This window comes from Fundulus heteroclitus, unplaced genomic scaffold (genome assembly GCF_011125445.2).
Source record: "Fundulus heteroclitus isolate FHET01 unplaced genomic scaffold, MU-UCD_Fhet_4.1 scaffold_447, whole genome shotgun sequence".
In the NCBI taxonomy this organism is placed as follows: Eukaryota; Metazoa; Chordata; class Actinopteri; order Cyprinodontiformes; family Fundulidae; genus Fundulus; species Fundulus heteroclitus.
This window is the reverse complement of record NW_023396865.1, coordinates 74,699-101,734: the sequence shown is the minus strand read 5'-3', so window position 1 is coordinate 101,734 and position 27,036 is coordinate 74,699. Positions and strand designations below refer to the sequence as shown.

Sequence of the window (27,036 nt, the reverse complement as noted above, 5' to 3'; positions counted from 1 at the left end):
CTGAGCACGTTCAACCACTTCATCATGGTGTGCCGTAATAAAGGTTGTAAGCATTTGTTTCCAGACAAAGAAAGCCCAATAATAGCATTTTTTCTGGTGCTGGTTGGCAAAGATCTTGATGACAAGGGAATGGAAATAGCCCAGACCATCCATCATTCATTTTCTAACACGCTTATCCCTGCTGAGTTCGTGAGGGGTGCCGGTGCCGATCTCCAGCTGTCAATGGGCGAGAGGCAGGGTATAAAATGGACAGGTCACCAGTCCATCGCAGGGCAGAAATAGCCCAGACTTTTGCCCAATTTACTCTGATATCACCAAGACCCCTGACAGTTTATACGAAAACTCATCCTACAGATTCTGGCACACAGCTTAATATGACCTAATTAGCAGAACTCTGCAAAGCTTGACTGCATGCTAGTGGGGTACGTTAGCTATTTGATTCAGATGTGTGGGGCAAAGGACACATCTAAAATTGCAGAACACTGGCCATTGAGGATTTGAGTTTGAGACCACTGACTTAAACCCTTTATAGATCACATTACCTTTTACTACGTATACATGCATTTAAATTCTACATTCAAGCAAGACCTCGGTAAACCTTGAAATATCCCCAGGAAAACGCTTTAAAACAGCTTCAAATCACAAATTAATTGACTCATCGGGGTAATGACAAACTTCAAGACAACAGTTCAGAGACGAAGATCACACAGGTGAAAGGCTGCAATAGGGAGATGAGACTCAGAACACGCTGAGACAGGGGTGAGTGGATAGAGACACCTCCTTAGTGCTGGATCCTGGAAATTCTTCCACCCAACGCAGATGGTCTCTGATGAAAATATAAAGAATGTTTCTTTAATTTTTGAAAACAATACATATATTTCTACGTATAATTTTTCAATACAGTCCACTTTCAATTTCTAAATATTGTATATGAAACATACACTACACTGCCAAAAGTATAAACTCATCTGCCTCACACACGTGTGTACTCGTGTGACATCCCATTTTTAATTCAGGGGGTTTAAAATGTCAGCCCATCCCTTTTGTGGCAATAACAGCTCCATCACTTTTGGATTATGACAAGATTTAAGAGGATGTTTCATTGTGATGTTGCATTTTAACCATTCTTCCAAAAACACATTTTAACACTGAAGTTGGACAAGTCTCTGCTCTAATTCATTCCAAATATGTTCTCTCAGGTTGAAAGTAAGTATTTGTGTAGGTCAGACAAGTCTCTCCACACCAAACTTTCACAAAGTTGAAATTGGTCAAAATGTATTGACATGCTGACTCATAAAGGGGTACCTGTTACCGAAACCTTAGTTTCAGGGAGTTTGTGGTGCTCTACATCATAGTTCCTCTGCAAAAAACTTCCAATCCATTTGACACAAAACAGTCAGGAAAGGGGTTTCTGGTAACTGCCAAATCCAGACTCATCGACTGAATTCGCAGACAGTCCTCTGGTGGTGACCATTTCATCCAAATGCTTCATATTGTATTAGTGCAGTCTTTCACAAACGTTTGCATAATTATAACATAATAATAATAATAATATAATAATATAATAAAATAATAATAATAATAATAATAATAACAATAATCCTTATTTATTATTTCCACTGTAAATTTTAAAAAATACAATTTGTCCACTGTATTTAACTCATCCCTTAGGGAGCAGTGGGCTGCCACTCTACAACATCTGGGGCTCTGAATCTTGCTCAGGGACCCATAGTGCTCATCATTCCCACAAAGGTTTGTAGAAGCACAGTCTACCCCTGTATCAATATAATACTGCTGTTATCACTAAAGTAATCTAAACACTTCCATTTAATGATTTGGGTGGGTTAGCAAATACTTTCAGTAATATAATACACATGCATACATATTTTTTTTGAATTTGTAATGCTCAATTTAAATAAGCCTGTGCAAATTCTCAGTCATCCGGGTTATCGCAACAGCCAAGACGCTTAAATAAATAAAACTGGAACTAAACACCACTTCACAAATTACAGGCCTGTCTCTCTACTGTCACAATTTTAAAAATTTTTAGAAAAATTATTTAACAACAGATTGGAGAAATTTATTGATAAAAATAAACTACTCACTGATAGCCAATATGGATTTAGAAAAAATAGATCAACCTCACTAGCACTAACAGAACTCATTGAAGAAATCACAAACTCCACAGATAAAAAGAAATATGCAGTTGGGGTTTTCATTGATCTAAAAAAAGCATTTGATACAATAAATCACAAAATATTAATCAGTAAACTGGAACGAATCGGGATCAGGGGTGTAGCTCTAAATTGGATAAGTAGTTATCTGAGAGACAGACAACAATTTATGAAGATAGGAGATTATTGTCTGAATGTCTGGGCATTGTTTGTGGTGTCCCCAGGGGTCAGTGGTGGGACCACAGTTATTTTTATTATATATCAATGATATTTGTAAGGTATCTCAAGTATTGAATTTTGTATTATTTGCAGATGATACAAACATATTTGGATCAGGGGACAGCTTACAGCTACTCGGAATCAATCACTTAAGAATTCAGAAAATAAAACAATTGTTGACATAAAACAGGTTATCAATACATTTGAGTAAAACTACATTCATGGTATTCGGAAACTGTAAGTCAAAGCATCAAGCACAGATACAGATAGTGGGGTTAACATAGAAAGAGTACATGAAAATAAATGTCTTGGAGTGATCATAGATGACAAGATTTGCTGGAAGCCTCACATACAATACATCAAAACCAAACTGTCCAGAGGTATTTCAGTCCTAGCAAGAGCTAAGCACATTCTGGATCTCAAATCCATTCACATCATATACTGCTCATTACTGTTACCTTATTTGAATTACTAATTACTATAATCAAGCTCCATCATATATCAGAGCTCTGATTACCCCGTATGTTCCTAACAGAGCACTTCGCTCTTAGACGCAGGTCTGCTGGTGGTTCCTAGAGTCTCTAAAAGTAGAATGGGAGGCAGATCCTTTAGCTATCAGGCTCTCTCCTGTGGAACCAACTCCCAGTTTTGGTCCGTGAGGCAGACACCCTGTCTACTTTTAAGACTAGGCTTAAAACTTTTCTTTTTGACAAAAATTATAACTAGTGACTTTGTTACTCTCAGCTACCTTTATAGTTTTACTGCTATAGGCTTAGGTACTGGAGTATATCAGGATCTAATTTTCTCACTATATTGAGTTCTACTGTTCTTCAATTATGCATTATGTGTTGTCATTTCTGCTTTAACTTTCTGTTCTCTCTCTTTTCTCTTCATAGTAGGTACACCTGGTCTGGCGTTCTGTTAACTGTGACATCATCCAGAGAAGACGGCTCACCTGCTACTACCATCTAATGTAGAACAGATTACTAGATCAATGTGTGCTTCTGTGCTTTTTTGTTTCTCTTGTTGTGTCTCTGTTCTGTCTTCTGTAACCCAGTCGGTCGAGGCAGATGACCGTTCATACTGAGCCGGGTTCTGCCGGAGGTTTTTTTCCCCGTTAATGGGTGGTTTTTTTCCCACTGTCGCTTCATGCTTGCTCAGTATGAGGGATTGCAGCAAAGCCATGTACAATGCAGATGACTCTTCCTGTGGCTCTACGGTTCCCAGGAGTGAATGCTGCTTGTCGGGACTTTGATGCAATCAACTGGTTCCTTATATAGGAAATTTTTGACCAATCTGTATAATCTGACCCAATCTGTATAATATGATTGAACTTGACTTTGTAAAGTGCCTTGAGATGACATGTTTTCATGATTGGCGCTATATAAATAAAATTGAATTGAATTGAATTATGTAGAGGTTTGGGGAAACACATATCAACACTCACTACAGCCACTAGTCATAATGCAAAAAAGAGCAATAAGAATCATTCACAACGCCGGATTTCGGGATCATACAAACTCATTATTTCTAAAACCTAAATTACTAAATATTATGATTTAATTGAATAAACAGTAGTATTCATGTTCAAAGTAAGACATAGCCTATTGCCTGGTAATATACAGAAGATGTTCTCTGAAAGGGAGGGAGGGTACGATTTAAGGGGAAGGGGACATTTTAAGACTAATAGATGTAGAACTACAAGGAAAACATTATGTTTATCAATTTGTGGAGTTAAATTGTGGAACAAACTAAATGAGAACCTAAAGCAATGCCCAAACATATTCCTTTTAAAAAAAATGTACAAAGAAATTATTTTCAGAAGGTATAGATAAGTATGGTAGAAAGTTTTGTTGTGTGTTTTGTTTTGTTATTTGTATAAATGTATGAGGGTATATGTGTATATATAATATGTATGTATATGTGTAGGTAGTTATGTATATATATATATATATACACACACATATATATATATATGTTACGGTGGCAGCTCAGCAGGGGTGAGTGTTCTGCTTTCCTTCAGTTCGTTCTAATATTTTCTGTTATTTGTTTTGGTCTTGTGTTCCCCCTCGTGTCTCTTCCCTCCCTACGGCTCTCTCTCTCCCTGCGTTCTGGAACCATCGCTCCTCCTACCACCACCTCTGCCACCTGCACACTGGTCTTCATCTTCATCAAGCTCAAGATAAAAACCGGCCTTTCTCAACACTCTTCCCTGGATCGTCTGCTGCATTAGTCCTGGTGCCGCTGAATCTCCTAAGACTCCTCACGATCAAGCAAAATACTTCCCTGGTGTTTTTCCCCTTGTGCTAACCCATTCTCTGTGTTTGCCTTTGTTTCCAGAGTTGCTCACCTTACTGATCTTCAGCCAGCTGAGTCCGCGACCGATCCTCCCCTCCCGGACGCTGCCACTGCGGCTCATCCTCAACTCCGCGGCTGGGTGTTCGCCGGTCGGTGCCTTCCTCCTCTGGGTCTCTTTAGTCAGTCGCTCCCTGGTCACCTGGGTTAATCCTCCCGCTCTGGGTTAAGATCCGTGCCGAGCTCCGGCCTCCCCCCTGAGGAGCCCATGCAGTTGGGTCGGGCTAAACTGTCAGCACGCGAACGTGAGCATCGCTTCCTGGAGGGTGTCTGTATATACTGCGGCCTTATTTACGCTCCTGTCCGCAGCGCCCAAAAAGAGTAGGCTCGCCCGCAGCAGTGGGGATTTGAGCGAGCCGTTTTTCTCCCCTGACCCCCCGAAAATTATTAAATGCAACTCTCTCTTGGGAAGGGATTGACCAACCGCTGGGCGCACTAATAGATTCAGGCGCAGATGAGAGCTTCCTCGATAAAGAGGTCGCCCGTCAGCTCGCTATTCCATTTGTTCGCCTAGACGCCCCTCTCTGCGCTTCCAGCCTAAGTGGGAATCCCTCCTACGAGATCACTCACCGCACCCGCCATAACATTAGTCACCTCAGGAAACCACCGTGAAACTACCTCGCTCCACCTAATCTCCTCTCCAAACGCTCCCTTGGTCTTGGGACTCCCGTGGTTGATTAAGAACAATCCTAATATCGACTGGAGTAGCGGCGTGGTCCGTAACTGGAGCACCGCTTGTCACGCGTCTTGTTTACTCTCCGCTCGCTCCCCGGGTATCTCAGTTTCCCTCCACCGCCCCCTGTGGACCTTACCGGTGTACTGCTGGAGTATCATGATTTATCACAGGTCTTTAGCAAGGACCTGGCTCTTTCTCTGCCCCACCACCGCCCATATGACTGCGCGATCGATATCCTCCCGGGTGCGTCTTACCCCCGGGAAGGTTGTATAATCTGTCTCGCCCCAAACGAGAATCGATGGAACAGTGCATTCATGATTCCCTAGCTGCCGGTATAATCCACCCCTCTTCTTCCCCTCTCGCTGCTGGGTTTTTCTTTGTGCCCAAAAAGGATAAATCCCTCCACCCGTGCATAGATTATCGTGGTTTAAACGCCATTACGATAAAAACAAATATCCACTCCCTCTCCTTGATTCTGTTTTTGACGCCCTTGCGAAATCCACTATTTTCACCAAATTAGACCTGCGGAACGCTTACCATCTCGTGCGTATCCGTCACGGTGATGAGTGGAAAACAGCATTCAATACACCGCTGGGCCATTATGAATACTTGGTCATGCCCTTTGGGCTGACCAACGCGCCAGCGGTGTTCCAGTGTTTAGTTAATGATGTCCTTCGCGATTTTCTACACCGCTTTGTTTTGTTTACCTGGATGACATCCTTATTTTCTCAGAGAATGCCGCCCAGCACCTTGAACATGTTCGTCTCGTCCTCCAGCGTCTTCTTGAAAATCGTCTGTATGTCAAAGCGGAAAAATGCAAATTTCACGCCCCGACTCTGCCGTTCCTCGGGTTTGTTATCGAGAAGGGCCATCTCCGAGCAGACCCGGAGAAGATCCGCGCAGTCGCGGAATGGCCCGCTCCCACCTCGGTTAAACAACTTCAGAGATTCCTTGGGTTCTCCAACTTCTATAGGCGGTTCATACGTAACTATAGCACGGTGGCGGCCCCTCTCACCCGTTTAACCTCTGCGTCAGTTCCGTTTGTTTGGTCTCCCGAAGCAGCCACCGCATTCGAGACCTTGAAGAAAATGTTTACCTCCACACCCATGCTCGTTACACCCGACCCCTCTCTCAATTTATAGTCGAGGTTGACGCCTCGGACTGCGGGGTCGGAGCTACTCTATCCCAGCGCTCCCCAGTAGATAACAAGACGCATCCCTGCGCATATTTCTCTCGCCGCCTCTCCCCTGCCGAGAGAAATTATAGCATAGGAGACCGGTAGCTGCTGGCGGTTAAGCTGGCTTTGGTGGAGTGGAGGCACTGGCTGGAGGGCGCTGAGCAGCCCTTTGTTATTTGGACTGACCATAAAAATCTACCCTACATCCAAACGGCCAAGAGACTCAATCCCCGCCAAGCTCGCTGGGCCCTGTTCTTTTCTAGATTTAATTTTTCCCTCACCTATCGCCCAGGATCGAAGAATATAAAACCTGACGCCCTGTCCCGCATCCACTCCCCAGACCTCCCCTTGGACTCCACGGATCCCATCCTGCCCCCCACTTGCCTCATCGCCTCAGTCGTCTGGGAGGTGGAATCCCTGGTGCGCCGTGCTCAGTCCACTGAACCGGATCCCGGCAACGGCCCCCCCAAACCGCCTGTATGTCCCCTCCAGTGCCCGTTCCCGAGTCTTGCAGTGGGCTCATGCCAGCAAATTTGCCTGTCACCCTGGTATGGCACGAACGCTGTTCCTGCTGCGACAACGTTTTTGGTGGCCGTCAATGGAGAAGGAGTGTCACAGCTTCGTGGTGGCCTGCCAGACCTGTGCAAGAGCAAAATCCTCCCACCAACCACCTGCTGGCCTACTTAACCCACTACCTGTCCCTGGTCGTCCCTGGTCCTATATCGCCCTAGATTTCGTCACCGGACTCCCCTCCTCCAACAGTCATACAGTCATCCTCACCATCGTGGACCGTTTTTCCAAATGTGCCCATTTTGTTTCCCTGCCCAAGTTGCCCTCCTCACTGGAAACAGCACAGCTGCTGGTGAACCACGTTTTTCGTTTACACGGAATTCCCTTGGACATAGTTTCTGACCGTGGACCCCAGTTTACTTCTCAGGTCTGGAGGGAGTTTTGCCGAGCCCTTAGTGTTTCTGTCAGCCTGTCGTCTGGCCACCATCCACAAAGCAACGGGCAGGCAGAGAGACTCAATCAAGACCTTGGGGCCGCGTTGAGGTGTGTGACCGCTAAAAACCCCACCTCTTGGTCTACTTTCCTCCCACAACTCCCACAACTCCCAGGTCTCCTCAGCTACTGGGCTATCTCCATTCACCTGCGCCATGGGGTTTCAGCCACCTCTGTTCCCTTCGCTGGAGAAGGAAGTTGCGGTGCCCTCTGTGCAAGCACAACTGTGTCGCTGCCGCTGGGTATGGAGGGAAGCCCGGGCCGCATTGCAGCGCACGTCTGAACGCAATCGCCGTCTGGCCGACCGTCACCGTACTCCGGCCCCTGACTACCGCCCGGGCCAGATGGTCTGGCTATCAGCTAGGGACCTGCCTCTCCAGACCACCTCCAAGAAGCTCTCCCCCCCGTTTTCATCGGGCCTTACCCTATAGAGGCAATCATTATACCCACTGCTGTCAAAACTGAAGCTACCACCCCACTTCCGCATCCACCCCAGTGTTCCATGTTTCCCAGTGAAGCCCGCTGCTGTCCAGCCCCCACTCTGTCCCTGAACCAACTCAGCCCCCACCACGCCTGATTGACGGACACCCAGCCTACACCGTCCGTTCGTCTCCTGGATGTCCGTCCCGGGGCCGGGTGTACCCGTTATTTGGTGGACTGGGCCGGTTCTACGGGCCAAGAGAACGCTCTTGCATTCCCGCCCTCCCCAGATCCCTGGACCAAAACCCTCATCCGGGACTTCCACAAAACCCACCCCAACAAGCAGGGTGGGCCACCTAGGTGGCGTCCGTTGAGGGGGGGGTCCTGTTACGGTGGCTGCTCAGCAGGGGGTGAGTGTTCTGCTTTCCTTCAGTTCGTTCTAATATTTTCTGTTTTTGTTTGGTCTGTGTGTCCCCCTCGTGTCTCTTTCCCTCCCTACGGCTCTCTCTCTCCCTGCGTTCTGGAACCATCGCTCCTCCTACCACCACCTCTGCCACCCTGCACACCTGGTCTTCATCTTCATCAAGCTCAAGATAAAAACCCGGCCTTTCTCAACACTCTTTCACCGGATCGGTCTGCTGCATTAGTCCTGGTGCCGCTGAATCTCCTAAGACTCCTTGTGATCAAGCAAAATACTTCCCTGGTGTTTTTCCCTTGTGCTAACCCATTCTCTGTGTTTGCCTTTCTTTCCGAGTTGCTCACCCTTGCTGATCTTCAGCCATACTGAGTCCGCGACCAATCCTCCCCTCCCAGACGCTGCCACTGCGGCTCATCCTCAACTCCGCGGCTGGGTGTTCGCCGGTCGGTGCCTTCCTCCTCTGGGGTGTCTTTAGTTCAGTCGCTCCCTGGTCACCTGGGTTAATCCTCCCGCTCAGCGTCCCCGTTCCAGCGCTCCCTATTTCCGGATTACGGCATTCCCGTTGTGTTTAATCCTTTTCCTGCCCTTATTAAAATAAACCTATTTCAGAGTGGTTGCGTGTGGGTCCGTTCTGTCTAACCTTAACATATATATATATATATATATATATATATATATGTATATATATATATACTGTATACACATGCATACATACACACATACATATATATATATATATATATATATATATAGCAACATAATTATACATACATATATATATATATTATATATATATATATATATATATATATATATATATATATATATATAGAGCAACATAATTATAAATATTTGTAAATTGAAGAATAAAAGAATTAAAGGGGTAGGAGTACATAAATTGTACTTCTTCCTACTCCTTTTCGCACATGTAATAGAGGTATATTAACTCAGGACAAAAGGGTACCTTTTTTATTGTTTTCTCGCCAATGTTTTTAAACATTGTTTTATTGTTTTTTTTATTAATTTGTATATACTTTCTCCTGCATGTTCGAAATAAAGATATCAATTCAAATTCAAATTAAATCGGAGCCAACTGGACTTTTGCACAGTTCTTTCTGAAAACGTTTCGACACCTATCCAGGGGTCTTTGACAATTCTGGTGGCTCGCACTTCAGCAACCTGCAGTTGGTGCACTGCTGTTTTTAAAGGACACGACGCCCATTCTCCTAGGCACATTCTTAGTCAGATGCAAATCAATGACTCAGCCGTCACTGTCCTGGGTTGTTAGAAGCTATTTCTTGTTGTGAGTGAGAGTACTTGCTCATTATGAGGCTGCTGATGTAATCTCTTGAATAGCCGAAATACAAATAAGTTTCTGTACAATGTACAGAGAAATGTCAATATGTTCAAGTATTTGTCATGATGCAGCCTTGCTGACTGCACCCTGAGCACTTCCTGGCTCCTTCTCTTCCAGTGCAGCCCTGATTAGGCACACCAGTTAGGCTGCAATTAACTATGGACTGGCTCACCTGCTCACCTGACTATAAAACTCACCTCAGTTTGTTCCTCGTCGCCGGCTTTTCTGCAGTCTTCCTCACACCAAGCATGTCAAATGCAGTTTGCTTCAGTCAATTCTACACCAAGCCTGTCAAGTCCTGTTCGTTTCAGCTTCACGTTCACCAAGCCTGTCAAGTCCCGTTCTCGTCTGTCTCGTCTTACTCCTCATCTGCCAAGTTAAGTACCGTTATGCTGTGCTGCTGGATCTCTGCTCCTCCATCCTTGTTACTCTCTCGTCTGCAGCCCTGGTTCCGCAGCAGCCCAGCGCCCTCCTGGATTTCTCTATGTTGCCCTGTGGGATTTTACTGCAGCATCTGAGTCCAAGGAGCTCTGTTAAGGCTCAGTGTGGACTTACTGCAGCCCCTGTGGCCAAGGAACTCTCTTTATGATGTACCACAGGGATTTCAGCAGTCCACCTCCAGATCCTGTCTGTCATCTTCTCCAGGAGTGAATGCTGCTTGTCGGGACTTTATGTAATCAACTAGTTCCCTTTATATAGGAAATTTTTGGACCAATCTGTATAATCTGACCCAATCTGTATAATGTGATTGAATTTCACTTGTTTCGTGAATTGGCACTATATAAATAAAATTGAATTGAATTGAATTTGTGCTGCACCACAGGGTTTTCAGCAGTCCACCGATCCTGTCTGTCATCTCTGGTCCGTTCCAGTCAGCCAGCTCCTGCACCCTTCAACTCCAATCTGGTAACTGACTCTGGTTCTCAGCATCCACTAACCTCAATTTACAATAAACTCTCTATACAAGCTCTGTGTATGCGTGCTCTGTCCAGGTTCATCTAAGACAAATCATGACAGTATTATTTGTTTTGCTTAATTTTAAGACCTTTTTATATGCAATTCAGTAATGAAACCCAAACACTACAAACACTGTCCTGTGATTTGCTGTAGATGTTTTGCTGTAGACCTTCTGCTGTCTGGGTTACAGAGCAAATCATCAGTTACATTCAAGATTGCTTTAACTGTGTGGTGTGTGTGTGTGTGTGTGTGTGTGTGTGTGTTTGTTCTTGCGTCAGAGTGAGGACCATCACCAGTTTTTAACCAACAAAGTGAGGTCAATTTTGGGAAGTGAGGACATTTTCCTGGTCCTCACTTTCTTTCATATAGTAATGAGCTCTACTAGCCATATAGATGTTACTCTGTCTTTTTTATAAAGGTCCTCATTTTTTATGTAAAATGAGTCTGAAGGTTCACAATTCTCTTCTCACTAGGTCCCTCTAGTGTATAGTTCTGAAACTGCACTCAGGTTTCCACCAAACTGGTTCTCTACTTGCTCCCCCCTATAGGTGTTCTTTTGGCGCTGCACCCCAAATCTTACCAGATTGAATGCCTTTTTAGTGATCAGTTTATTATTTAATATATAGGCAGTACATTTTTTATAGTGTAGGCAAACATAGATTGAATCAGTATCAACCAAATATGTATTTTCAGGCTTTATGCATAAATAAAAATGGTTATATGCCTTCAGACTTATTCAATGCCCAGACAGGGAACATGATATTCAAGCTAGACATGATGTTGAAATTTTTTGTAATATAATTATGTGTAGATTAAAATTAATTAAACAATTAAACAATGTGTAGATGGCAGAAGAGTCCTGGAGAAGCAGGCAACAGGTAGACATGAAAACAGACTGGTAACAGCAGGGATGATGGGGTTAACGGGCTGGTGACAGGATTAAAGCAGAGCTCAGCTCATTAAGGATGCTGAACTCTCTGGAGGACCATTGAGCAGGAAAAGACAGTATAATTTTGAAACTTGAACTGAGAAACGGTAAGAACAAGATTGTATTCTGCATTACCAGGAGATGCTAAACTGTGAGATGAATCAAAATCCTCCACTGAAAGTGCCTCAACAGGAGGAAAAACCTCAAAGGTCACAAAAGGTCCTGGCAGGTTCAGAGGCCAGACAGCAGATGTCTCTGACATTGATGGAAACCCTATTCAAACTTCTGTGCATGCTCCTATTGTTTAATTGCTGCACCCAACTCAGCCACAGAAAAAGATAGCTTTTAAGCTTTTGATGAAAATTAGTTGTTGCTTCCAGCCTATGCCTAATAGAAGGCCTCAGTTGTCAAGTCAGGGTTGAGTTATGGCACTTGCCAACTGGTTATGGAGGAAGGGGATGTATCGTTTTAATCGTCTAATCAGGCTTTTCACAACAATAACATACACATCCAGATCAGACCTTCCTAGCCATAGCAGCCGGGTCAAACACACTCCCATTTCTGGTGTATCTGTGGAGCACAGGAACCTTCCTACAGGTACTTCAGGTTAGCTACATGACAGTCCTTAGCCGCTAATGGGGTTGTGTTCCGCAATACCAGGAGATGCTACACTGTGAGATTATTCAAAATCCTCCACTGAAAAGTGCCTCAAATAGGGGGAAAACTTCAAAGGTCACAAAAGGTCAGCAGTCAGATTGGCCTCCTTCAGTCACAAAGCATCACCAAATCTGGGCCAAAACTGAACTTTTGACCACAAAGGGATCTAGTCCCATTTTCTATAGGTTGGTGACGTTATGGTGCCCAGAGTTATGGTGCAAGGAACCTCCAACCAGCTCCTGGCAGGTTCAGAGGCCAGAAGCAGATGTCTTTGACATTGATGGAAACCCTATTCAAATTTCTGTGCATGTTACTATTGTTCAATTGCTGCACCCAACTCAGCCGCAGAAAAAGATAGCTTTTAAGCTTCTGATGGAAATGAGTTGTTGCTTCCAGCCTATACCTTATAGAAGGCCTCAGTTGTCATGTTAGGGTTGAGTTCTGGCACTTGCCAACTGGTTATGAAGGAAGGGGAGGTATCGTTTTAATCGTCTAATCAGGCTTTTCACAACTATAACATGCACATCCAGATCAGAGCTTCCTAGCCATAGCAGCCGGGTCAAACACACTCCCATTTCTGGTGTATCTGTGGAGCACAGGAACCTTCCTACAGGTACTTCAGGTTAGCTATATGACAGTCCTTAGCCGCTAATGGGGTTGTGTTCCGCAATACCAGGAGATGCTACACTGTGAGATTAATCAAAATCCTCCACTGAAAAGTGCCTCAAATAGGGGGAAAACTTTAAAGGTCAAAAAGGTCAGCTGTGAGATTGGTCTCCTTCAGTCACAAAGCCTCACCAAATCTGGGCCAAAACTGAACTTTTGACCAAAAAATAATTTAATGCCACTTTCTATAGGTTGGTGACGGTATGGGTGGGTCATTTTTGGGCCTCCAACCCGGTCCTAGCAGGTTCAGAGGCCAGATGGAAAATGTCTCTATCTGATTTGAGGGAACCCCTATTCAACCTTCTGTGCATGCTCCAATTGTTTGCTTGCCGCCCTCCACTCGGCCCCAGAAAAATATAGCTTTTAAGCTTTTGATGAAAGAGAGTATTTGCTTCCAATCTATGCCTAATAGAAAGTCTGAAAGGCCTCAATCGTCATAATAGGGTTAAGTTCTGGCACTTGCCAACAGGTTATGGAGAAAGGGGAGGTCTCATTTTATTTGTCTAATCAGGCTTTGACAACAATACCACGCACACCGAAATCAGATCTTCCTAGCCTTAGCAGCAGAGTCAAAGACACTCCCATTTCCGGTATGTCAGTGTAGCACAGCGATGGACAGTTCTGCAGGCTGTAGGATATAGTTAAAGTGTCATGCATGAGCCAGTCTCTTTATCAACTCTTCCCCTACAAATGGTACCATGCATTCCTGCAAAAACCTCCCCCACCTGCAGTAGGATGGCAAAACAAGTGTTTCACAAAATGGCGGATTTTCCGTCATGACTCCATTCTAAGATCTTGCTGGTATCACTTTAAGCCCTATCAAATGACCTTGGGCACCAATTAATGCTTATTATGGGAAGATATTTAAGAAATCATAGAGTATGCTGTTTTTTCCCCGTAAAGTAAACATTTTAATTTTGGATTCCTGAGTTTTAACATTTTGGACAGTAGATTTCTTTGCTGTTTAAAATATGTGAAAAGAAAAATTGCTGTTATGATGAAATCTATGACAGCCTCAGTTAAAATTATTACACAAACCTTTTTCTATAAATTAATCAAAATGAGCTTTTTAGGACAGTACAGCATGTTTATTGTATATAAACAAAATATTTTTATACCAATGATAACAAAATTAAAATTAATCATACAGAAAATCTAAAAAGGATCCTAAACATTATGCCCCTAGAATAAAACTCAGTGCAAAGTCATGGCTATTTTTACTTAAGAAAACATCTCAGACTTAAGTCAGAGCCAGCAACCACTGAGTGACCCCTCCCTGACCCTCAACTTTGCAACATTCACAACCTGCAGATGGCCCATCAAGCTATTATCCAATCAGAGTCATGCATGTGGATTCTGCAATGTGCAGGAGGAATTCATGCTGCAAATTAGGAACAACAGTTGTTAGGCTCTGCTAATGTTTACAAAAAATTATTTGTTTCTAAAATAAACATTATTCAATGTACAATGGATTCTTTTGTTAAAATTATTAAATTATCAGGGGGTAATAAATCAGTACCACACAACCTCAAGGTTTAATTTTATGTTAGGGTTAAGTTCTGGCACTTGCCAACAAGTTATGGAGGAAAGGGAGGTCTTGTTTTAATTGTCTAATCAGGCTTTTCACAACTATAACATGCACATCCAGATCAGAGCTTCCTAGCCATAGCAGCCGGGTCAAACACACTCCCATTTCTGGTGTATCAGTGGAGCACAGGAACCTTCCCACAGCCACTTCAGGTTAGCTACATGACAGTCCTTAACCGCTAATGGGGTTGTGTTCTGCAATACCAGGAAATGCTACACTGTGAGATTAATCAAAATCCTCAACTAAAAAGTGCATCAATAAGGGGAAAAACTTCAAAGGTCACAAAAGGTCAGCAGTCAGGTTGGCCTCCTTTAGTAACAAAGCCTCACCAAATCTGGACCAAAACTAAACTTTTGACCAAAAAATTATTTAATGCCACTTTCCATAGGTTGGTGACGCTCTGGGTTGGCCTTTTTTGGCCTCCAACCCGGTCCTAGCAGGTTCAGAGGCTAGATGGCAAATGTCTCTCTCGGACATTGAGAGAACCCCTTTTCAACCTTCTGTGCATGCTCCAATTGTTCGCTTGCTGCCCTCCACTCGGCCCCAGAAAAAGATAGCTTTTAAGCTTTTGATGAAAGAGAGTATTTGCTTCCAACCTATGCCTAACAGAAAGCCTGAAAGGCCTCAGTCGTCATGTTAGGGTTGAGTTCTTGCACTTGCCAACAGGTTATGGAGAAAGGGGAGGTCTCGTTTTAATCGTCTAATCAGGCTTTTGACAACTGTAACACGCACATCCAGATCGGATCCTCCTAGCCCCAGCAGCAGGGTCCAACACACTCCCATTCCTGGTGTGGCTATTGAGCACAGCGATGGACCATTGTGCGAGCTGTAGGATATAGTTACAAGATCATGCATCTAACAGTCTCTTGGTCAGCTCTTCCCCTTTTGCAAAATGTGTTTCACAAAATGGCGGATCTTCCCTAATTACCCTTTTCAAAGTTCCTGCTAGTACCAGTTTATGCCCCATTTTAAACGGCCTTGTGAACCAATTAAAGCGTATTATGGGAGGATATTTAAGGACTCATAGAGGATGGCACATAACAAATGATGGCCTCCGACGTCCATAACCCCCCCCCCCCACACACACACACACACACACACACACACACAGCACAATTGCTTTTTGTATCATTTAGGGTTGACAAAATTGGTTGAGTTTGTCGTAGAGGGCTGATTTTCACAAATGCTGTTCAGAGCATTAGCCTGAGTAGATTCTGAGAGTTTGGTATCACTGGACCATTTTGTCTGGGCGTGGCAGGGGCAAGAATGGGCAAAAAATTGACCTTTGACACCTCATGACACAGAGACACATTGTCCAATGTTGCCCGCATTTGTTGTGCAGCTTCCCCCTCAAAGCTTCTACAAAGTAGGCAGAGCCCAACTTTCTATGACCTTCCTACAGCTACTTAGGGTTAGCAACATGAAAGTCCTTAATGGCTAATGCGGTTGTATTCTGCATTACTAGGAGACACTACACTGTGAGATTAATCAAAATCCTCCACTGAGAAGTGCCTCGAAAAGGGGAAAAACCTGAAAGGTCACAAAGGGTCAGCAGTCAGACTGGCCTCCTTCAGTAACAAAAGCCTCACCAAACCTTAGGCAAAACTGAACTTTTGACCAAAAAGGGATCTAATGCCATTTGCTACAGGTTGGTGGCACTATGGGAACGGGTGGGTAATTTCTGGGCCTCCAACCGGGCCCTAACAGGTTCGGAGGACAGACGGCAAATTTATCCCTCTTTGACACTGAGGGAACCCCTATTCAGCCTTCTGTGCATGCTCCTATTGTACACTTGCTGCCCCCACTCAGCCCCAGAAAAGGATAACTTTTAAACTTTTGATAAAAGAGAGTATTTGCTTCCAGTCTATGCCTAATAGAAAGCCTCAAAGGCCTCAGTCATCATGTTAGGGTTGAGTTCTGGCACTTGCCAACAGGTTATGGAGAAAAGGGAGGTCTCGTTTAAATTGGCTTTTAAAAACTGTAACACAGACATCCAGATCGGATCTTCCTAGCCATAGCAGCCGGGTCAAACACACTCCCATTTCTGGTGCATCAGTGGAGCACAGGAACCTTCCTACAGCTACTTAGGTTTAGAAACATGTCAGTCCTTAGCCGCCAACGGGGTTGTGTTCCGCATTACCAGGAGGTGCTACACTGTGAGAGTAATCAAAATCCTCCACTGAAAAGTGCATCAAAAAAGTGAAAAACCTCAAAGGTCACAAAAGGTCAGCAGTCAGATTGGCCTCCTTCAGTCACAAAGCATCACCAAATCTGGGCCAAAATTGAACTTTTGACCAAAAAATTATCTTATGTCACTTTCCATAGGTTGGTGACACTATGGGTGGGTCATTTCTGGGCCTCCAACCTGGTCCTAGCAGGTTCAGAGACTAGATGACAAAAGTCTCTCTCGGACACTGAGGGAACCTCTATTCAACTTTCTGTGCATGCTCCAATTGTTTGCATGCTGCCCTCTACTCAGCCCCAGAAAAAGATTGCTTTTAAGCTTCTGATGAAAGAGAGTATTTGCTTCCAGCCTATGCCTAATAGAAAGCCTCAAAGGCCTCAATCATCATTTTAGGTTTGAGTTCTGGCACTTGAAAATGGGTTATGAAAAAGGGGGAGAACTTGTTTTATTCATCTAATCAGGCTCTTCACAACAATACCACGCACATCCAGATCCAGTTTTCCTAGCCTTAACAACAGTGTCAAACACAATCCCATTTCTGGTATGTCAGTGCAGAACAGTGATGGACAGTTCTGCAGGCTGTAGGATATAGTTAAAGTGTCATGCATGAGTCAGTCTCTTTATCAACTCTTCCCCTACAAATGGTACCATGCATTCCTGCCAAAACCTCTCCCACCTGCAGCAGGAAGGCAAAACAAGTGTTTCACAAAATGGCAGATTTTCCCTCATGACTTCATTCAAAGATCTTGCCTGTATCACTTTAGGCCCTATATAAAATTACCTTGGGGACCAATTAATGCTTATTATGGGCAGATATTTAAGAAATCATAGAAATCATAGTGTATCTTGTTTTCTTCCTGTAAAGTAATAATTTTAATTTTGGATTTCTGAGTTTTAACATTTTGAACAGTAGATTTCTTTGCTGTTTAAAATATGTGTAAAGAGGAATTGCTGTTATGATGAAATATATGACAGCCTCGGTTAAAATTATGACACAAACCTTTTTCTATAAATTAATTAAATCGAGCTTTTTAGGGCAGTACAGCATGTTTATTGTATATAAACAAAAATATTTTTATACCAATGACAACTAAATTAAAAATAATCATACAGAAAAACTAAAAAAGAATCCTAAACAATATGCCCCTAGAATAAAAATGAGTGCAAAGTCATGCCTGTTTTTACAGAAAATATCTCAGGCTTAAGTCTGAGCCAGCAACCACTGAGTGACCCCTTCCCGACCCTCAACTTTGCAACATTCACAACCTGCAGATGGCCCATCAAGCTATTATCCAATCAGAGTCATGCATGTGCATTCTGCAATGTGCAAGAGGAATTCATGCTGCAGATTAGGAACAACAGTTGTTAGGCTCTGCTAATGTCCACAAAAAATGCTTTGTTTCTAAAATAAACATTATTCAAAGTACAATGGATTATTTTGTTAAAACTTTTAATTTATCAGGGGGTAATAAATCAGAGCCACACAACCTCAAGCTTTCATTTTTAGTACAGCATTGGATTATTCTTCAGTGCATTAATCAGTAAAACGTAAAAAACATGTTTGTTTTCAAATCTTAAGTACATTTACTTCTTAATTACTTAAAATGTCAAAAAAGTTGGTTGAACTCTTCGGTCCTCACACTGATGGTAAAAAACTTTTTTGGTAATTTAATTTTAATTTAATTTTTTTGCAAAATCTGAAGTGGTGTATTGTGTGTCTGTGACACCTGGTGACAGAAAATAAAAACGTTATCTTTCTAAGTAGCTCAGAACTACCGGTCCTCACTTTGTGAGTGCTTTTACTCGGTCCTCACTCCGTAGGTCTTACACGAATGTGTGTGTGTGTGTGTGTGTGTGTGTGTGTGTAACCTACAGCTGTTAGGCTGTCATAGCTTCCACCTGGACTCATGTCCTGCCCTCAGGGGTGTGTGTGGCTGTGCAGATGCACATTTGTGTGAGTATGAGGGCGGGAGGTTTTACTTAGCTCTCGAGGCATCCATAGGGTGGCCACGTTATACACTAAAACACATACAAAGATTTTGTTGGATAGGTCCTTTTGTTCATGACTTTATTGTCTTGTTAAACATAAATATTTTTGAAAAGAGAATGAGGCCTAAGTTATTTATGCCTATGCAAAATCTCAGTTAACTGGGTCATCGCAACAGCAGAGGGCCATAAATCGGACCCAACCAGACTTTTGCTCAGTTTTTCTGAAAATGTTTTGACATCTATCCAAGAGTCTTTGTCTAATGTAGTGGCTGGCACTTGAGCAACCTGTAGTTAGAGCACTGCTGTTTTTAAGCACATGGAGGCCCATCCGCCTAGGCGCATTCTAAATCAGATGCAATTCAGCAACCCACCCGTCACTGGAACTTCCAAATCCGCAGGGCGTACAGCTTGGTCCTCCAACACTTATCAAAGAGATTACATCAGCAGTCTCATCATGAGTCATGTGACCAAGTACTCCACTTACACCAAGAAATAAATACTAACGACCCACGACAATGATGGTTGGGTCATTGATCTAATTATCAGCATTATTTAGACTGTAGAATCCGTGTATCATTCATTCTATTTTCAATTGCAAATCAAAAAACAAAAAATAAAAAATGGACTGGTTATGTTGTTTTTTGTTTCTTACGGTTAAACCAAAAACGAAAAAAGGATTGGTTTTTCATATTTCAATTCTAAGCTCAGATCAAAAACATGAAATGGAAAAACGGACAGAATCCGTGTATCATTCGTTCTTTCTACTTTCAATTTCAAATCAAAAAACAAAATATAAAAAATGGACTAGTTATTTTGTTTTTTGTTTCTTATGGTTAAACCAAAAACGAAAAAAAGAATTGGTTTTTCATATTTCAATTCTAAGCTCAGATCAGAAACACGAAATGGAAAAACGGACATCAAGGCAGAATTTGATTTTAAAATTTAATTGGCACAGTTTACGTGACCCGGAAATAGCTGTTTGCGACTTCAGTAAAGTTAGAAAGATGTTCACAGAGTTTGCTTTTCCGGATCAATAAGTCATCTGCGGATGATTTATTCTACAAAACAGACACCTCTCTGTAACCACAGCAAGGCAGACAGTGAGCTACAACTGTAGTTTCCTTAAAACGAGTCTCCCACCACGCTGGGAGAATTACATTGGACCCTATGCAGAGCTCGCTGCTCCGGAGATGCTGAGGGACCGTCTGCAAGTTGCTACACCAGAAAAAAATAATCATAGAGAAATATTCAACAGCATCACCAAGGAGAGGTGGATTATCATCAAATTAATTTCATATGTATCTGATCTCATGTATATCATACCACATTTATTGGATCTGAAAATACTAAATTTTTTGAGGAATTTCCCAAAGGCTAAATGGCAAATGGCACCTATTCTATTATTAGAATAAGTATACAATGAGCAATGACTACACCATAGATCATTGTAGTGCCACCAAACTTGAAGAATACATAGATAACCTCATTTAGTTTATACTACCACTCTTATTTTTGAAAAATGTGCTAAACTAAATTTTTTATGATTTTTTAAAGTTATAAAGTACTTAAATATTTTACTAAATATATATTACTAAAAATATAATTATTTTACCTAATACAAGTGAAATAAAAAAGAGCTTGTTGAAGTCTAAATCTAAAATATCTAATATGGCCAACAGTTACATATGTAGCTTAAGAGAGGTTAAATTAATGTAGCATTGAATCAGGTCACAAGCTTCAACTTACAATCAAATCTGGCATGTAAACATTGCTCATTCATTACAACTATAGATAACCTGTCATGATATTTTTCTAGGATGAACCCGGACACAGCACGCACACACAGAGCTATTTCTTAGGAGTGACTTTATTGAAAAGTGTGGAAGATGGTTGATGATGGAACCAGAGTCTTTCAACAGACGGAGGTGTAGGGTGCAGAAGCTGGCCGGCAGGAGGCGTATGGAGAGACTGACCGGGAGGAACTCTGGAGCCCAAGACTAGCGACCAGGACGGAACATCTAAGCTGAGGACTTGAGACCAGAACGTCTGAGCCGTGGACTTGAGACCAGAACGTCCGAGCCGTGGACTTGAGACCAGAACGTCCGAGCCGTGGACTTGAGACCAGAACGTCCGAGCCGTGGACTTGAGACCAGAACGTCCGAGCCGTGGACTTGAGACCAGAACGTCCGAGCCGTGGACTTGAGACCAGAACGTCCGAGCCGTGGACTTGAGACCAGAACGTCCGAGCCGTGGACTTGAGACCAGAACGTCTGAGCCGTGGACTTGAGACCAGAACGTCTGAGCCGTGGACTTGAGACCAGAACGTCTGAGCCGTGGACTGGAGACCAGAACATCTGAACCGTGGACTTGAGACCAGAACAGCTCACCAGGAGATGAGAACAGGAGTGAGAACAGAGCTGAGCTGGAACTAGGCTGAGACTGGAACAAAAACAAAGCTGACGGAAAGTCTATTGGCTGACTGTAACAAAAAACAACGTTGAAGGAAGTCTTCAGGCTGACTGTAACAAAAAACTGAGCTGACAAGGATTCTGTCATAGACTGAGCGGGAGTGAACACTATGGACCAGCGACGAGAACAGAATGAGGTGAGTCTTATAAAGAGCAGAACACAGGTGGCAACAGATCAGGGGTAATTGCAGCCTGACAGGTGACGGGAATGAAAACTAATTAGTGTCCAGAGGTGTGACTAAAGCTGAGCGAGGGAGAGCTAAGTGAACTACAAAATAACAAAGAAGCCAGACAAAACTTAAACCATGACATAACCTAGATGAGGTTATCTATGTATTCTACAAGTTTGGTGGCACTACAATGATCTATGGTGAAGTTATTGCTCATTTTATACTTATTCTAATAATAAAATAGGTGCCATTTGCCATTTAGGCTTTGGGAAATTCCTCAAAAAAATGATTATTTTCAAATCCAATAAATGTGGTATAATATACATGAGATCAGATACATATGAAATTAATTTGATAATAATCCACCTCTCCTTGGTAACGCTGTTGAATATCTCTCTATGATTAATTGTTCTGGGGTTGCAACTTGCAGATGGTCCCTAAGCATCTGCGGAGCAGCGAGCTCTGCATAGGGTCCAATGGAATTTCCCCAGCGCGGTGGGAGACTTGTTTTAAGGAAACTACGGTTGTAGCTGACTGTCTGCAAACAGCTATTTCCGGGTCACGTAAACTGTGCCAATTAAATTTTAAAATCAAATTCTGCCTTGCTGTCCGTTTTTCCATTTCGTGTTTTTGATCTGAGCTTAGAATTGAAATATGAAAAACCAACCCTTTTTTCGTTTTTGGTTTAACCATAAGAAACAAAAAACAAAGTAACCAGTCCATTTTTTATTTTTTAATTTGCAATTGAAAATAGAAAGAACGAATGATACACGGATTCTGTAGCTTCTTCTAATTTAGTTGAATTCCTTAATTAAGGACAATCTGGACTCCAGTTTGTAGTAAAAAGAGTGAATAATTTAATATGAACTAGTTTCAAAACTGGTAAGTGATCACTGGGTGGGAATTGTTAGGATATCAACAAGGTCAAGTGGAACGAGCTGTTTATCCCAGAACTGCATGGCACACTTAGATGGCACTGACCCAAAAGATTGGCACATATCTATCAGATACCACCCTGGAGGTGACGCAGCTTCCCTGCTGATGTCACAGTTTGGATGTGTACCGCCCTTGTATGGGTGTGTCCCGAGATCCCTTTATAATGTTTGCGTGATGAGCACTCGAGGCCTCCTGCCGATCAGGGGCCCATCAGCGCTGGTGTGACTGTAACTATTTCTCTGTCTTTACCTAGATAAAATATAACTAAAAGCATACTTGTCTGTTTTATGCTTCCTACATTCAAGGTAATAAGTAAGTGGGGGTCGCCTGACTGGGTAAAACGAACTGGGTCCACCGAGGGTGTTTCACCTTAGACACGGCACGGTGAAACAGTAACAAATTGGTGTTTCCACCCGGACCCAAAAGGCGGCGTACCACCTTCCGTTTTCCGGCCAGGACGTCATTCCGGAAGAAAAACACACAGCGTGCGGCCGCACAAAAGGTAAGGAGATTTCATTCATCTCCTAGTGTCTTTTTCTTCCTGGAGGGCCGACTTTTTGTATTCCTAAAGGCAGAGAAAGGTTTGAGGATAATTGTTTGCAAACGTGTCGATAATCGATAAGGATTTGGGATTTGCGTGCGGTCACAGAGGTGAAAGTCCGGGAAGTTTTGGCCAAACTTCTGAAAATATTGTGAACCTTGAGAATATTGGGTTTAGAGGTCCCTTGTTAGGCACAGAGGAAAATACGTCTTCCTCTGTGTCTAGCATAAAAGCGGCCATTCTGACAGACACGCCATTACGCGTGGCTTCTAAAACATCGTGTAGCCTAGAAAACGTGGGTTTAGAGCCCCTTATCTTCCGCGGGGACTAACATAAAATCTTTCGTCTTCACGGAAATATAAAAGCTGCCTTTTCGAAAAACGAGCGCGTATGAGATTGAGAACAAGACCTGGCAAATACACAATAGTATGAATGCGGAGGTTTGACGGAGGGTGGCTCTGTTAAAACCCCGATTACAGACAAATATAGAAAATCAGCCAGTGAGTTCAAGATATCTAGTTTGAGAAGCCGAGAACCTGTCGTAGAGACAGCAATGCCGAGATATACCCGTGAGCTGGACGCACACACAACCAGCAAGACCGAAGGTACGTACAGAGTTAACTAAAAGATTGGCCAGAGAGTGTGAGTGTGAGTGTGTGTGTGTGTGTGTGTGTGTGAGACACGTTATTGTCATTGAGCCGTGGAAGTGAAGTGAAGGGTAACGGCCTTCTCATCCTGAGTACACTGGCTCATTGAAATTGCCGTGTAAAAACACAATAATAAGGCATATAGGAACATAATAAGTTTTGGTGTCTGAGAGATAAAAAATAAGCTCTCATTGGACCGGGGTCAGGACGCTGTCCCAGCAGGTTGGCCAAGACGTGTGAGTGCTGGAATGGCTGAGAATCAGGCAGAAAATGAGCTCCAGGGGTGTTCTTTAGGAACACTGCTGGAGACAGGAAAAGGGAGCATAATGGCAAGCTTTCCACACAGAGATGCTGAAAACCATTTAAAACAATTTGAGGAGTGGTGTGAAAAAATGAGGAGAGACGGGGTTTTTGGTGATACAGAAGGGTCACCACCAGAGGCACAAATGTGCACTTACTATTTGCAGATGTTAAAAAATAGATTAGCCCTAGCACAAGTAGAAACGGGTGATGCAGGTGAGTTTGCTCGAGAAAAATACCAAAAAGAGGAAATCAAAATAGCAGGCTTGATAAAACTAACTGAACTGTATTTCAGCATGTGCTTGTCAGGCCTCGACAAACAACAAGAGAGTGAAAATCTGCAGGGGGTAAGGGAATCATCTTCTTTCAAACAAGAAGGTAAGTACACAACTATGCAAAACAATCTGCATGGTGATAAGGGAGAACTGTTATCCAAGGCCAGGAGTGTGGTGACTTCATCAGACCCTTCGGTGCAGGTGCCTGGTATGGTGTTATGTGGGGGACAGATAAGCTGTGACGTAAGACCCAGATGTAACCTGCATTCTAGCGAAACTGATCTTTCTTTACCTGCAACAAAACAAAGTGTGCAACTGCCATTGTTTCAGACTCACAGTGCTACAGGACAGGTGAATGGAGCTGTTTACAGCCCTCTTTCATGTGCTGACAACGTTCATCTGAGGCACATGTTCCCTGATCCCAGAAAAGGGGCGCACCTTTGGATCAAAGCATTCGTGGAGACTTTAAGCGGGTATGTATTGGCTATTGGTGATGTGAGGACTGGCTTATCAGCATACCTGGAACCACAAGAGGTACATGCGGTTGAAGTCTCTGCTGGAACTGACGTACTAGGAACAGCTGCTCCTTTGGCCCCAGTGGCACGGCAACTTTGGAGCACATTGAGGACATTTTTATCCAGTAAGTACGGATTCAGGCCTTTTTAAATGACACTACACGTTGGGCAGGGGAGACGGCTTCAGCATATGTGAACAGAATGTTGAAAGTTTGCGCGCAAGCTGTCTGTCTGATATTGTTGCCTTCGTCATGTCTTGTACAATATATTGTGTCTGTTGAAATGAGATTATTGAGTCAGAGTGAGTGGGGGAGAGACTGCTTGGATCCGCGGATATTGAGTGTGTCTGTGTGTGTGTGTGCAAATGGGTCTTTGTGTGTAAGTGAGGTTACAGATAAATGTATTTGTGTTTTGTTTTGTTTTGGGGGTTTTTGGCGCAGGGGGGTGTTCAAAGTGCAACCAGTTGGTCGGGGCAGTTGGATTAATAAGAAAAAGAAAAGCGAAAGTTTTTAATAAAATAAAAAGGAAACGGAACTAAAAGGGCGTTGCACCGGGGAAGCGTTTACGTGGGGACCGACTGGGACTTCCGTTGTGGATAAAATTGTTCGTAACTATTAAATGCAACGTATAACTTTCAAAAAGGGGTAAGCGTCCAGGTGTCTGCGAGACACGGAGTTGTATCCTTGCGGGGCTGAAGAGTAAAACCGTGTTTGGACGAAACATTCGGGGGTCGTAGCCAGCGCAAGCTCTCCACTTTTAAACTAAGCGGGAACTTAACATGTTGAAAATACATCTTTCGGCGTTGCTATAGACGTTTAAAAACTATGAAAAACATAGAACTATTTAAGACAGTCAGAAAAAGCAGGCCTGCACGTGTTTGTCTGTCTGAATGTCATCTTTGTATGTAAATGTATGTATTTGTGTATCGTATGTAACTAAACGTTCGTCTGTGTGATGTTCATGGTTTCAGAATGTTCATTTGTTTTGGGAGAACTGCAGCTCCGTAATTCAAATGACGTTTTTAATCATGAACTACGTTAACTAAAAGCTGAAGAAAGGTAAAGAGAGATTTCAATAACAGTTTGTTTTCTTCCCACATTAAACATCCGGCCAAATTAAATTGTTACACTGAGAGATGTTAACGTGTCTTAAACAGAAAATATCCCAGGGCTGTAGGAAATACTTGGGACTGGGGATAAAGTTTGTTGTTGTTTGGAGCTTAAATATGCAGTACAGCAACCAGAGGCGTTAGGGCTGTATTCAGTTATGCTATTAGATTGCGTTTGGCTTGTGTTTGTCAATGAATTCATGACAGCTGAAATAATAACAGAGTAAAAGTTTTTATATTGTAATTTTGGAACATTAATAAAATGGCAAACAGCATATGGGGAGCATATGGGAGAATGTTTGGGAGAAAAGGATTTTACAGCTGCCTAAAAAGAAGAATTTAAGAGCACTAAGATATACATGATTTTTGATTTAAATAGATGAGACAAACTGTGCTTTAAACAAACTGTATGGGACTAAATATGGTTGCTTTTCTAAGGGTTCTGTATTAATTTATTTTATTTCTTTTTTACTGGGGATTTGAATGCAGCTAATGAGAAATTTTGAGAAGTGTTAAGATATCACAAGGCCACATTAAGCATGTCATCGGTTACAAAAGCATCTGATGTTATTAGTTATGCTGAGCTGAGGCAAGCCTCAGAGGGTCAGTTTAACCTGAAACAGGACAATAGATATGATAAACAAATCTGACCACGATGTAAACATCTGAATGTTATGGCAAGGCTGGGTCTGTGTGTTCTGGCCTAGGGGCACGAAAACTATGTCAGAGGGAAAAAATAAAGCCAGCTTGTGAAGGGATTCTACTTCTAATCTCTTTGTTTTTGGGTAGCCTTCTCAATATGCTTACGGGAAAACACTTATCATTTACAGAAAAACACTAGAAGCTCAAAAAACTAAAAGAGAAAATCATTGATTAAAGTTTCACCCTTGACCAATGTAGATTGAAAAGTTATATATGAATAAAAGTATTACTAACAGCAAATACACATGGTCAAAGGACCAGAAGGATATCAAAAAGTACGTCAAAAACCTATGTCATATTGTAATAGACATAATTGTGCTCCTTGGAAGACAATTTTGTTTGTTTTTGTTTGTTAATTTCTTTTGTTTTTTGTTTTCTTTCTGTTGGAGGGGTTCTGAACGGAGTTCAGGGGAAAGGTGAGGAATAGATCTAATTTCCCAGGATCAGCAGAACAACATCACGTTAAAGTGACACTAAGGGGACCAGGGTTTTAACTACATGCTATTAACACTCTTGTTTTTCTCTGAGTTATTGCTTTCAGAATAAAGGAGACGCCACCTTTCTGCCAACGGGGGGCTCTGAGGAGACAGTGCGGTAAGGAGTTAT

The 27,036-nt window shown here is 42.8% G+C and overlaps 1 protein-coding gene across 3 annotated transcripts in view; it reads right to left on the bottom strand.

The window, feature by feature from the left end:
* Positions 1-252: 252 nt before the first annotated feature.
* Positions 253-27,036, bottom strand: part of LOC118556033 (A-kinase anchor protein 6-like) — a 96,247-nt gene continuing 69,463 nt past the window's right edge. For all 3 annotated transcript variants that reach the window (XM_036131628.1, XM_036131629.1, XM_036131627.1), the window contains one exon: positions 253-826. The gene's annotated coding sequence lies outside the window, so the exon portion shown is untranslated. The remainder of the gene's footprint in view (positions 827-27,036) is intronic.